A 14,574-nucleotide genomic window follows, 5' to 3' on the forward strand; every position below is an offset into this window, starting at 1 on the left:
TAAGGAGCCAGCATTATTGTGCAATAAAGCATATTGTTTCTTGGGAGTAGCAAAAGTAATGTTTATCAGCTTGTTTATTCCATTAGTCATAGGGCCGGGAAGACAGGAATGTGTTTGAATATGAGTAATATAAATGAAAGAACTGTGGTTTCTAATAATAGATTGCAGTTTGAAAAAAAGATGTTGAATAATAGGTTGATTGGAGTTTATAGTGGAAGTTTCTATATTTTATAATACAAAAACTGAATATAAGGAGTCAGAGACTATATTAATGGATTAAGGATGTAGGTGAATAACTTGAATAAGAGCATATAATTTGTTTTGTTGAGCAGAATGAAATTTAGTATAAAAGACTTCATATTTTTTGAGAGGCCAGAATGAGGCTTTGGCATTTTTAGTCTCATCTATATAGAGAACATCAGCTTGAGGTACAGGCTGTGAGTTGACGATGTGGGAGATAATAAATTCAGTATTTTTGAAGAAATTCCAGAGCTTGTTAGAAGGATAATGAAATGAAATTTCTCCAAAATATTCCAGAAAAGTTATTTGGAAATCAGTAGAAGTTTGTAATGTGTTCTCGAATTGAGGTTTATTAATAGGTATTATAATTTTACAGGGATTGGAGTCAATTAAAGTCAGTTTTATTTCTTTTATTGATAATGATTAGAGCGATTAAATCAAGATAGGATGTAAGTGATTTTGTCCCTCTAAAATGGGTATAGATCCATTTTATTGGGTGTTTTTGTTGGGCAAAAGTCCTGTGGGAGAATGAAGAGAGGGGAGTATAAATAATTTTAGAGGCAAATTAAGTCTAATATGTGTAAGAAATTGCTTTTGCAATTTATTTTGTATTAAATAGAGTTTTTCTCATGTTTCTTGTGAAAGTGAATGAGGGCTATTTAAATCGAGATCTCCTTTCAAAGTATAAATAGATTAGTCAGTTGATAATTAGCAATGTCTAAAGAAGATCTAATCCAATTTATATCATCTAAAAGTTTTTGAAAATCATTTAAGGTTGATAATTTATCACTGTAAATCTGTGTTAGTAATATGTTATTTATTAACAACAAATCTTAAGTAATGGTAAGGTGTAGAGGTTTGAATCTTTTTAGGGGCAATGATTAATCCAGTCTTTCAAGCATTGTTGAGCTATATTAACATGTGTCGAGTTTCTAAAACAGATGGAGCTGAAAACAATATATCATCCATGTAATGAATAACAAGAAAGTTAAGAAATTGTATTCTTACAGGTTTAAGGGCTTTGGCTATATAGTATTGGCACATGGTGGGAGAATTTATCATTTTTTGTGGCAGTACAGTTTATTGGTACTGTTTATGAGGCCTGGTGTGATTAGGATAAGGAAGAGAGAAAGCAAATCTCTCTCAGTCTAGAGGATGCAAAAGTATATTTAAAAAGCAATCTTGTAAATCTATAATAATAATATACCAGTTTTGAGGAATAATGGTAGGTGATGGGATTTCTGGTTTGTAATGTACCCATAGGTATTATAGATGCATTAACTTTTTTAAGGTCTGTTAAGAGATGGAGAAGACTCTTGAGAGTCCCTTGGACTGCAAGGAGATTCAACCAGTCCATTCTAAAGAAGATCAGTCCTGGGTGTTCTTTGGAATGAATGATGCTGAAGTTGAAACTCCAGTACTTTGGCCACCTCATGCGAAGAGTTGACTCATTGGAAAAGACTCTGATGCTGGGAAGGATTAGGGGCAGGAGGAGAAGGGGATGACAGAGGATGAGATGCCTGGATGGCATCACTGACTCGATGGACATGAGTTTGAGTGAACTCCGGGAGTTGGTGATGGACAGGCAGGCCTGGCATGCTGCAATTCATGGGGTCACAAAGAGTCAGACACGACTGAGCGACTGAACTGAACTGAAGAGATGCCATTTGCCAGATTTCTTTTTCATAACAAAAATGGAAGAGTTCCAAGGGGAATAAGATTTCTTGATATGTTTTAATTTCTATTGTGTATCTATAAGTTCTTTAGCAGTTCGTAAATTTTCTTTTGTAAGAGGCCACTGCTCTGTCCAAATAGGCTTGTCATTTTTCCAAGTTATTTTAATAATTGCATTGTTTGTTAAATGAGCAGTGGCCCCTAAGAAAAATGTGGAATGTATATCTGAGTTTTCCATTGCATAAGTAAATCCCTTCCTATGAGATTAAGGGGTCCATCTATCACATAAGGTTGTAATGTTGCAGGCTGGCCTTTTGGTCCCTCACAAGGATAAATTTGAATACTTTGATAGGCTTCTTGCATTTTGGTTTGAGAAACTCCTGTAATTTGGCAAGAAATTTTTTGTATAGGCCAAGATTTGGGCCATAAGTGTTTGGAAATAATAGTGATATCAAATCCAGTATTGAGGAGACTAGAAAATCTTTTACCATTAATTTTGATATTTATATTTGGTCAGGTATATTCAGATACGAATGATGTCCATAAGGATTGTTTTTGATAGAGGAGTTAATAGAAATGTAAGGTAAAAGAAGTAATTGGGCAATTACTGGTGCTGGGCATATACACCAAGGAAATCAGAATTTAAAGAGAGACATGTACCTCAATGTTCATCACAGCACAGTTTACCATAGCTGGGACATGGAAGCAACCTAGATGTCCACAGGCAGATGAATGGATAAGAATGCTGTGGTAAATATACACAATAGAATATTACTCAGCTATTAAAAATAACCCATTTGAATCAGTTCCAATGAGGTGGATGAAACTGGAGCCTATTATACAGACTGAAGTAAGTCAGAAAGAAAAACACCAATACAGTATACTAGCACATATATACGGAATTTAGAAAGATGGTAATGATGACCCTTTATGCAAGACAGCAAAAGAGTCATAGATATAAAGAACAGACTTTTGGACTCTGTAGGAGAGGACAAGGGTAGGATGATTTGAGAGAACAGCATTGAAATATGTATATTACCATTTGTGAAATAGATCACCAGTCCAAGTTTGATGCATGAAACAGGGCACTCAAAGCCAATGCACTGGGACAACCCTGAGGGATGAGATAGGGAGGGAGGGTGATGGGGGTTCAGGATGGGGGACACATATACACCTATGACTGATTCATGTCAATGTATGGCAAAACCCACTACAATCCTGTAAAGTAATTAGCCTCCAATTAAAATAAATTAATTTAAAAATTTCCTATGCATTAATATTCTTTTGACAAAAATAAAATTTAAATTAGATACAAATATGTAAGATTTTGGTGTTAACTTTTCACAGACATTCAACACCAAATTTATCACTAGCTATTGATAATTGTTAAATCATCATATATGTCATAATAATCTGTAGATACTCCATTCATCCAAACATCTAACTTTTGTTTTTCACCTTTGCTCATTTAAAAAAAAAAAATCTTACACTCCTTCTTTGAATGGATATATTAATTAAAAATACTCAACATATCAGACAGATAAGTCTGGCTTATTCATATCTTTAAAATTCGAGATCAAACTAGTTTCAGGTCTTGCAGAAACAGTGGGAGTATATTCTGTGGTAAAATATTCAACAGATCATTTCTTTCTGATAAGCACAGAGAACAACCATGGTTAAGATCAACATCCATATTATCATGTAAAAAAGACAGTAATATCCAAGTGGTAATGCATTAGCCATATATAATTCACAGTTCTTACTTAATGACATTCATTAAGAACATTTAATTCAACTACTAAGAGTATTTTTCATAGCGAAACTCTCCATAAAGGATAGAGTGATTTATATTCTAGTGCAACCTCTTTAATCTAGAGAATCATTAAGCATGCTTTCTTATCATTAGAGGTTTAGTATCAAAAAATACAACTAGGCAAAACCTTAGACCACATTTGTTGACAATGTAATGTTTCAGAATTTTGTGTAGATTGGAATTTTTCAAATTTTAGAATTACTCTTTCATATTCTTATTCACTGCTGCTAAGTCACTCCAGTCGTGTCCGACTCTGTGTGACCCCAGAGACGGCAGCCCACCAGGCTCTGCTGTCCCTGGGATTCTCCAGGCAAGAATACTGGAGTGGGTTGCCATTTCCTTCAATGCACGAAAGAGAAGAGTGAAAGTGAAGTCACTCAGTCATGTCCAACTCTTAGCGACCCCATGGACTGCAGCCCCCCAGGCTCCTCCCTCCATGGATTTTCCAGGCAAGAGTACTGGAGTGGGGTGCCATTGCCTTCTCCGTCTTATTCACTACAGGTCACTATAAGATATTGAATATATCTCCCTGTGCTATGCAGTCAAATCTTGCTGTTTGTCTATTTTTTTATATATAGTAGCTTGTATTTGCTAATTCCAAGCTACTGATCTATTCCTCCACCCAATCATTTCCCCTTTGATAACCACAGGTCTTTTTTTATGTATGTTCCTATTTTGTAAATAAGTATATTTGTATCATAGATTCATAGATTCCACATGTAAGTGATATCATATGATATTTGTTTTTCTTCGACTTACTTCACTTACATGAAAATCTCTAGGCCTATCCATGTTGCTGCAAATGGCATAATTTCATTTGTTTTTATGAGTAATATTCCATTTCATGTATATATATATATGAATATACATATGTATATATACATACATATACATGAAAATTGGAAGTATTAGTTGCTCAGTCGTGTCCAATTCTCTGCGACCCCATGGACTGTAGCCCTCCAGGCTCCCCTGTTCATGGGATTTTCCAGGCAAGAATACTGGAGTGGGTTGCCATTTCCTTCTCCAGGGGATCATCCCAACCCAGGGATCAAACCTGGGTTTCCCAAATTGTGGGCAGATTTTTTACCGTTTGAGCCACCAGGGATGATCTATATATAATTCTATCTTTTATATATTTATATTTTAATATTTATATATTATATATATATATATCTTCTTTATCCATTCGTCAATGGACATTTAGGTTGCTTTCCTGTCTTGGCTATTGTGTATAGTGCTGCAGTGAACATTGGGGTACATGTATCTTTCAAATTATGGTTTCCTCCAGATATATGCCCAAGAGCAGGATTACAGGATCATATGGTAACTCTATTTTTAGTTTTTTAAGGAACCTCCTTCAGTGTTCTCCACAGTGGCCACACCAATTTACAGTCCCACCAATGGTGTAGAAGGGCTCCTTTTCTCCATGCTCTCTCCAGTATTTATTTTTTGTAGATTTTTTAATGATGGGCACTCTGACTGATATGAGGTGATAACTTCATTGTAGTTTTTTCTTGCCTTTATCTAATAATTGACAATGTGGAGCATCTTTTTGTGCACCTGTTGGCCATCTGTATGTCTTCTTTGGAGAAATGTCTACTTAGTTCTGTCCATTTTCTGATTGGGTTTTTTTTTTAATATTAAGCTGATGAGATGTTTTCATATTTTGGAAATTAACCTGTTGTTGGTTTCATAATTTGCAAATATTTTCTCCCAGTTCTCACACTGTCTTTTGGTTTTCTTGATGATTTCCTTTGCTGTGCAAAAGCTTTTAAGTTTGATTAGACTCCATTTGTTCATATTTGCTTTCATTTCTATTCCCTTGGGAGACTGCCCAAGAAAATATTGCTACAATTTGTGTCAGAGAATGTTCTGCCTGTGTTCTCTTCTAGGAATTTTATGGTGTCCTGTGAGAGTTGGACTGTGAAGAAGGCTGAGTGCCAAAGAATTGATGCTTTTGAACTGTGGTGTTGGAGAAGACTCTTGAGAGTCCCTTGGACTGCATGGAGATCCAACCAGTCCATTCTGAAGGAGATCAGCCCTGGGATTTCTTTGGAAGGAATGATGCTAAAGCTGAAGCTCCAGTACTTTGGCCACCTCATGCGAAGAGTTGACTCATTGGAAAAGACTCTGATGCTGGGAGGGATTGGGGGCAGGGGGAGAAGGGGACGACAGAGGATGAGATGGCTGGATGGCATCACTGACTCGATGGACGTGAGTCTGGATGAACTCCGGGAGTTGGTGATGGACAGGTAGGCCTGGCGTGCTGTGATTCATGGGGCCACAAAGAGTCGGACATGACTGAGCGACTGAACTCAACTGAACTGATCTTATATTTAAGTCTTTAAGTCACTTTGAGTTTATTTTTGCGTATGGTTTGAAGGAGTGTTCTAACTTCACTGATTTCCATGTGGCTATCCAGCTTGCCCAACACCATTTGCCAAAGAGATAATCTTTTCTCCATTGTATACTCTTGCCTCCTTTGTCGAAGATTAATTAACTCTAAGTGTGTGGTTTTATTTCTGTACCCTCTATTCAGTTCTATTGATGTATTTTCTGTTTTTGTGCCAATACCATGCTGTTTTGATTACTTTGTTCTTTTTCCTCAGGATTTGTTTGGTAATTCTGAGTCTTTTATGGTTCCATAAAAATTTTAGGATTATTTGTTCTAATTCTGGTGGTGTAGAGGTTAAAGCATCTGCCTGCAATGTGGGAGACCTGGGTTCGATCCCTGGGTCGGGAAGATCCCCTGGAGAAGGAAATGGCAACCCACTCCAGTATTCTTGCCTGGAAAATCCCATGGACGGAGGAGCTTGGTGGGCTACAGTCCATGGGTCGCAAAGAGTTGGACACGACTGAGCGACTTCACTTCACTTCACTCCACACTAAAAAAAACTTTTAAATTCTTTAACTGTTCAAGTTACTGTCACTTAGAAACAATAAGTGGTATCCCTTCTACTTTCCCTCTTCATAACTTGATACTTTCTAATTTTTATCTTCTAGCTCTTTCCTTCTAAATTAATAGCTTCTCAAATTTTGGCTACTGATCACTCCTAGCCCCTGCTAAACCTCCTCTCATCCTCAATGCTCTTCCAGATTGGGTCTCTTTACAATGCTAACTCTTTTCATCTTCTTCCTTTATAGTCTCCGTTATAAAACTTGATATTATTCTTCTCTTCTGGTTCCAAAACTCTTTCTCATTGTAGTTAATTTTCCCAACTGGGAAAAAAAAGAATCATAGAAAATTCCTGTGTGATTTCCTGCTTCTTTTCTTCTCTTCCTAGATTTCAACTCCTAACCCTCTATCTTTGCTGCCTAGCCACTCCTCTGAAAATTCCTTTTCTCCAGTTTTGTCATCTTCTCAAAGCCTTAGTTCCTACACCCTCCTCTCACACACACCTGCCTCAGGCACTCTTTCCTAACTTCTGTGCCCCTTCACTCGATAAGTCAACCCACTCTAATGTCTTCACATTCTTATCTCCTTACCTAAGGACCTGGAGTTTTTCCCTTTACCATCATTTTGAGGGCATACCATCGGAGGTAGCCTGAGAATTTTCTTTCGCAGACTGGGAAAACAGAAGGCACTAGCCATGATTTCTCCCCATTTGCTTCTTTCTTGCAATGCTGGCATGCCTGTTCATACTTATGCTCATGATCTGTCCAAACGATGACTCTGGATGATAGCTGTGCCCACCCACATTATCTCCATTCAAAACTTGAGAAAACTTCTCCATGTGTGAGAAAGAATTCTAAGAAGCTGCGGGCTAAATCCTCTGCCAAGCATGTGCAGAGATTGAATCTAACAAAGAGGAGCAGGGAAGCTTGTGATGTCATCAGCCATTCATCATGATGCAGGGGAGGAAAGCATTTCTTCTACCTGTCTTACATCCTGACTAGGACTCTGTTACAAAAGACATATTAACAAGAAAAAAGCACACTAATATATTTGGTATAAGGTTTACTTATGAAATGGGAGGAAGTAAAGAATCAAAGAAGACCTAAATGTTTTTATACTTGGCTAAACAAAGGGAGGCAATTGTGGAAAAGTAACTGAAATATATGAGGGGCAAAGGAGGATAAGAGTTATTTTAATAAGGTCTGTTTGCATACAATTCTCTTGGCATTGACTCTTGTTTTTGGTGATGTGTGTCTTTTCTCCTGGTGTAGAGACGACATCTTTCACCTGAGAGTGTTAATTCATGTTTTCTTGTACTATTCAGTATACCTTTCTTGCACCTGCTGTTTTATAAGTGCCTTTAGTTCAAAATAATCATTATGCCAAAGTGGCATATTTGGGGGTGGCATTCTTGCCAAATTTCACTGGCAATCACACCACTTGGAAGGAAAACACATGCAACTGCCTGCGTGATGGGTTCACTTTTCCTGGAGAGCAGGGTTAAATAGCTCTGTCCTTCATATCCCAGAGCCAGTTACCCTTTCCCCACAGATGCCATGTTCTCTCCACATAGAACTTAAAACATTCTGCACATCGCTCCCTCCTTACCATTCCCATTTCCATCTCACCCCAAGCTGGTGAGATGAAAGAACAACTGACAAGGAAATTCAGGGCAATAAAAAAAATAAGACCTTACAAGAGGGAGATAAGTTTGTAAAAATATTCCAGGTTCACTGCTATGTTGGCTGAAAAAAAATTAGTTCAAAGGACTATATTTTGAAAAACTGTTCTTATCAATACTTACTATGTGCAGAGACCTGTGCTGAAGAAAACTTTAAAAACTCGACTTTCTGGCATCTTAGAGTCTAGGACATACTCGAGAATTAAAGACATGTCCCTTTGAGATTCTAACATAAAGACAAAATTATATATGTGCTCATATAGATTCCAAATGATGTATAAAACTTCAGGGAATCTATGGAATCTCTAATGCTTGTCCCTCAATTTTAATTAAGAAATTTTAGTCTTGACATAAAATTTCTGGATATATATATATATACACACACACACATACTCTGACCCAGAAATTTCACCACCATTGATGTATCCTACTAATTCAATGGCTTCCCAGGTGGCACAGTGGTAAAGACTCTACCTGCGCATGCAGGAGACACAAGAGAAGCAGCTCCAAGCCCTGGGACAGGAAGATCTCCAGGAGGAGGAAATGGCAACCCACTACATTATTCTTGCCTGGGAAATCCCATGGAGAGAGGAGCTTGGTGGGCTACAGTTCATGGCATTGCCAAGAGTTGGACATGACTTATCAACTAAACAACAATAAATAAAACATCGCTTGTAAAAAGGACTGAAAGGAAAAATCTCTATTTTGAGGCAGATATAATGGGGGGGGGGGGTTTGTGAAGGTGAGGGTGAATGCCATAGGAGTACAGACAGAAGATTCAATATACCATCAGAGAGTGCATCACTGCATCCAGAGAAATTTCTATTGGACCTCCTAATCTTCTTTCTAACAAGACCAAGTCTAAATACATTCTGCTTTTCATCAAGCATTTGAGACCAGATTTTGATCCATTGTTTAAACTTTGAGAAGCACATCTAACAGTTCTGACTGTGTCACAATTGTTTTTTCCCCACTTGCTGCTGCTGCTGCTGCGTCACTCCAGTCATGTCCGACTCTGTGCGACCCCACATATTTTCCCCACTTAGAGGTTATGAATTAATCCTTGTCCAAGATAAGAAAGCCACGCACTAGTTAGAGAGGTAAGGGTAGGTTTTGTTCAGCCATACTACTGCAATAGGGGAAAGAGCCCAGACTGATCTGAACTCAACTTTGATTTGTTCAGAGATGACTGGGCATTTTAAAAAGAGAATGAGGGAGTAGGGGGATGAGTAAGGTGGAAGTTAAGCAGAGTCAGGGAAGTAGAAATTTATACAAAGGCAGAGAATAGGGGTTATTCTTGGGCTTCCCAGGTGGCACAGTGCTAAAGACTCTGCTTGCAATGCAGGAGATACAGGTTCAATCCCTGGGTCGGGAAGATCCTCTGGAGAAGGAAATGGCAACCCACTCCAGTATGCTTACCTGGAAAATCCCATGGACTATAGGCTGCCAGGATCCTTTATCCATGGGATCACTAAGAGTGGGACATGACTGAAAAACTAACAAATTCACTTTCAGAGGTTAGTTAATGTGACCAGGCCATGTAGGTTTGCTAATTGGTGCTTCTCCAGAGGAGAAACAAACTTCTTTTATCTGGGTGTCAGGAGGCAATGATGACAGAGCAAGATACCAATGTTAAGGCCATTTTACTCCCAAAGAAGGGGCTTCCCTGGTAGCTCAGCTGGTAAAGAATCCAGCTGCAATGCAGGAGACCCCCATTCAATTCCTGGGTTGGGAAGATCTCCTGGAGAAGGAATAGGCTCCCCACTCCAGTATTCTTGGGCTTCCTTGATGTCTCAGATGATAAAGAACCTGCCTGCAATGTGGGAGACCTGGGTTCAATCCCTGGGTTGGGAAGATTGCCCGGAGGAGGACACAGCAACCTGCTCCAGTATTCTTGCCTGGAGAATCCCCATGGATAGAGGACCCTGCCAGGCTACAGTCCATGGGGTCACAAAGACTCGGACACAAATGAGCAACTAAGCACAGCACAGCACTCCCAAAGGAACTGGGAGTAAAAAGGAGAGTTATCTCCCAGAAAGGTTGCATTTCAAAGGGCCAGCTCTCAGGTGCTAGAGGAAACTGTTTGGGTGGTAGACCTGTAACTCAAATGGTAGATAAAAGATGTAAAATTGCATTAACCATTCTAACCTTTTAAAAAACATGCTGTAAGTGCTCTAAGAGGGGTTTAAGGGTCTGTCTGCTTATCACATTGTGGCTATTTCAAATGCTAAATTCTTCTTGCCACATTGAGCTTTCTCAAGCAGGCATTTTAAATGGGGCTGGGTCATCCTAAGAATGACTTCAAGCTATCTGAAACCATGTTCAAGTCTCTCAGAGGTGTTTGTGTGTGTGTTAGGGGTGGGGGTAAAACTATTTGTGTTGAGAATCTACAGTTTTTATAGGTCAAAGTTGAAGCCAAGTTGAGAAGAGGGCTCAGGCGAGCGTGACTACAGCATGATCAAGGAGAGTCTGTCATCACATCAAACATGGGTAAAGTCAATTAAACCCAAGATGCATTGACAGAGAGCCTAATTTTAGTACAGTCATAGGCTTTCAGAGTTGGATTGAGGACTCAGAAACCACTGAAACAATCTCTGACTTCCTCTATAATATCCCTAATGAGCGAGCATCAGCCAGAATTTCCCGCTGATGGAAAATTCACCTCATGATGAATCATGAACACTGCTGTATTGGCTTGATTGTTAGAAGCATTGCTTACCTTGAGTCCAAAGCTACATTCATGGTGCTTTCAGTCATCAGACTTTCATGACAAAACAGAAGGAGCTTACCCTCTCCCAATTAGCATCAGAAGATAAATAGCCTGTCTTCTACTCATTTGTCGTCATTGTTCAGTCCCGTACGACTCTTTGCGACCCCATGGACTGCAGTATGACAGGCTTCCTTGTCCTTCACCATCTTCTGGAATTTGCTTAAATTCACAGCCATCAGGTCGGTGATACCATCCAACCATCTCATCCTCTGGCGTCCCCTTCTCCTGCCTTCAATCTTTCCCAGCATTAGGGTCTTTTCCAATGAGTCAGCTTTTCGCATCAGGTGGCCAAAGTATTGGAGCTTCAGCATCAGTCCCTCCAATGAATATTTATTACATACTTACTGTTCTACTCATTACATACTTAATTTCTTTTTCTGGGGCAATGGGTGTGGCTCCAGTTACTTTATTTCTCACATTCTGTTTCCATTGTTTCTTTGTAGGTATTACCTTTATTAACACTGCCTTTAGGTTAGTGGGTAAATGTTTAATTATGTATGAACACTTACATGGACACATGGGTAGCAGCTAAGGAGAAGCAGGCAGTGGTTCTTTTTCACCTCTATTAGGTAGTGAAAGAAGTCCTAGTCACTAAGATAACACAGTGATTTCAACTTAAAGATGATTTTGAGTCATATCAGAAAAAAAAGTGGAGAATGTGTTAAATGTTTCACAGTTTTCTATTCTTATTAAAGTTAAATTCAATCTAAAATTATTGAACTCTTATAAGTTCCAGTGAGACAGGCTTTATTTATTTTATTTATTTGGCCACACCTCATAGCTTGTAGAATCTTAGTTCTCTGACTAGGGATTGATTCTGGGCCCTTGGCAGTAAGAGTGTGGAGTGCTAACCCCTGGACCATCAGGGAGTTTCTGGCTTTACTTATTTTTAAATTAATTTATGCAAAAGACTATTCCTGCCAAATACTGAGTGAACTGTGTGTCACTCTAGTGTAGTATAGTATTAGTCACTCAATTCTGTCCAACTCTTTGCGATCCCATGGACTGTAGCCCACTCAGCCCCTCCGTCCATGGGATTCTCCAGGCAAGAATACTAGAGTGGATAGACATTCCCTTTTCCAGTGTTACTCTACCTTTTGACTAATAATGTCGAATCTTAGGACTATTCATTTATTTAGTAATTATTTAGTAACTAATTTTTACTCTGTGCAGTGCACTGTGCTAGGGGCTGATAATAGGCAAGTAAACAAGATAGGGAAGATGCTTCTTGTGGAACCTGCATTCTAGTGGTGAAAGATGAATAATACACAAATAAAGGAACAGACAGGGCTAAGTTGTAATGAATGTTGTGATAAAAATGAATGAAACATGTTCATACAATAACAAGTGAGACCTATCTTATGAGTTAAATAAACAGAGGCTAAATGAATATTTGCAACCATAAACTCTTAGGTCCAGATGCCAATTAAAATCATAAAGAAAATTTGCCATAGAAAATAAGAAGAGAGAAAGAAGGAAAATGGCAATTAAAAAAATAGATTATAGAGTTCTTCAGTGCAGTCTCAGATAGAATTCAGTATAAAACATTTAGCCTAATCACAGAAGACACAGGCTATAGCTTGTCAGATTTACAAGTTGAAAGTTTTCAGGAAAAACTAGCCACTGCGTATGAAACTAGAGAAAAGGGAACCACTCAAGAGGCTTTTGTTCCTATGGCCATTGCACCTCCCATTACTTCTGTACTGTCTGATCCCCCAGCTCTCCTAGAGCAGCTCCTTCCAATCATTCAGGTGTCTGTTCAAATAGCTCCTCAACCAGTCAAATCTGGCCCCCAACATCCATGTTATTCTCTATCCCAATACCATGATATATATATATATTTTAATATTTGTCAGAACCTGAAATCATTTCAATATTATGTTATTTTTGATCAATTCTTTTTCTACAAGAAAGTAAAGTCCAAGAAGTAAAGCCCTCATCTGTCTTATTTATCTCTGTGACAATAACACTGCCTGGGACAGAGAAAGGAAATGGTGAGGTTGATTATTACCTGTGTTTTAATAGTAAAGTGATGTTGATATATCAGGGTAGGGAGGACTTACAGGATTATATACTGCAAAAAGTATTAAAGAAGCTGATCCATATCATCTGGAGAAAAAAGGCCCTGACTAGGCACTTTAGAGCTAGCTGCCTTTGCACATTTGGAATGAGAGAGCAGACACATTCCTTTGAGCTCCACTGTAAAGAACCAGAATATATGAAAGCCAGATAGAGGTGCAGTTCTATTGAATATGGTAAAGAACTTCTGAGCAGTCCAAACAGACCAAAAATCAAGTGACCCTCCTTGGTAACTAGTCCATATATTGATCATTATGACTTTATGTGAAACTGGAGTAAATCCTTATTTCTTAATGTCCAGGAAAACACCAACATCTCACTAGATGTTATTAAGTATTCTATAACACAATAAGTAGACTGTGGCAAATTAATTTGGGGGGGGGATTAAGTTAAAGTAAAAAAAAAAATCTGTATTGTAGGAAATTTAATAGAGCCTTTAATAAAATAAAGTATATTATGACTCTCTCCATCTCTCCAAATGAAATAGTATCTCAGGTTTCTCAAATCTAAATGACCAGAGAGCTCCTTTTTCAAGAAATACTAGTTAACATTTCATGGGATACCAGTGTCTTAAAGATGAAAGGTCTATGGTTCTCTACCGAAGAAGGACATGAACTGGTAGGGCTGGGGGTACACAGGGGTAAACGTTATGGTTTGATTGGTGTCCTTTCCAAAAATCCATGTGATAAAGTCCCAACCCCTAATGTACCTGTATTTGGAACAGTGCTTTCAAAGAAGTAATTAGGGGATGACTGATATCGTAAAGGTGTGCCCCTAGTTAATAGGACTTGTGCCTTTATTAGAAGAGTAAGAGTTACCAGGGCTCATACACCCGGAGTGAAGTCCCTATGAAGACACAGTGCAAAGGTAGCTGTCTACAAGCCAAAGAGAGAGGCCTCAGGAGACACCAGCCTGGCTGGTTCAATGCTGGCTCATTGATCTTGAAGTTCTAGTCGCCGGAACTATGAGAAAATGAATTCCTGTTGCTTAAATCATTCGGTCTTTGGTATTTTGTTATGGCAGCTCTAGCAGACTGACACAGTCTCTAATATTGACTAATTCTGGGGTTACAGATATTCCCTTCAGCAATGAGCACAGTAGACATGATTTTACTAATAGGAGCCGGGAGGTGCATGTGTGTGTATATAATCTAGATCCAGATAGTGTCAGCTTACTTAGAAGCAACATGAACCAACAGGACAAAATAGTCCTTACTGTTAATTCACATCATCTTGTCCCATGATTGAAACTATTAAGCCTCGGTGATGCAATTAAACTGAATAGAACCAAAGTATACAATTACTAGATGTGCTAACTTCCTGTTCCAATGAGAAGTAGGGTATAAGGTCCCATCAGACACAAGATCAAAATGCAAATATTCAGATCTCTGGGTCACCATGCCCAGTGCATGGAGGCATGAT

The sequence above is a fragment of the Capricornis sumatraensis genome, chromosome 9 (assembly GCF_032405125.1).
Source record: "Capricornis sumatraensis isolate serow.1 chromosome 9, serow.2, whole genome shotgun sequence".
Taxonomy (NCBI): Eukaryota; Metazoa; Chordata; class Mammalia; order Artiodactyla; family Bovidae; genus Capricornis; species Capricornis sumatraensis.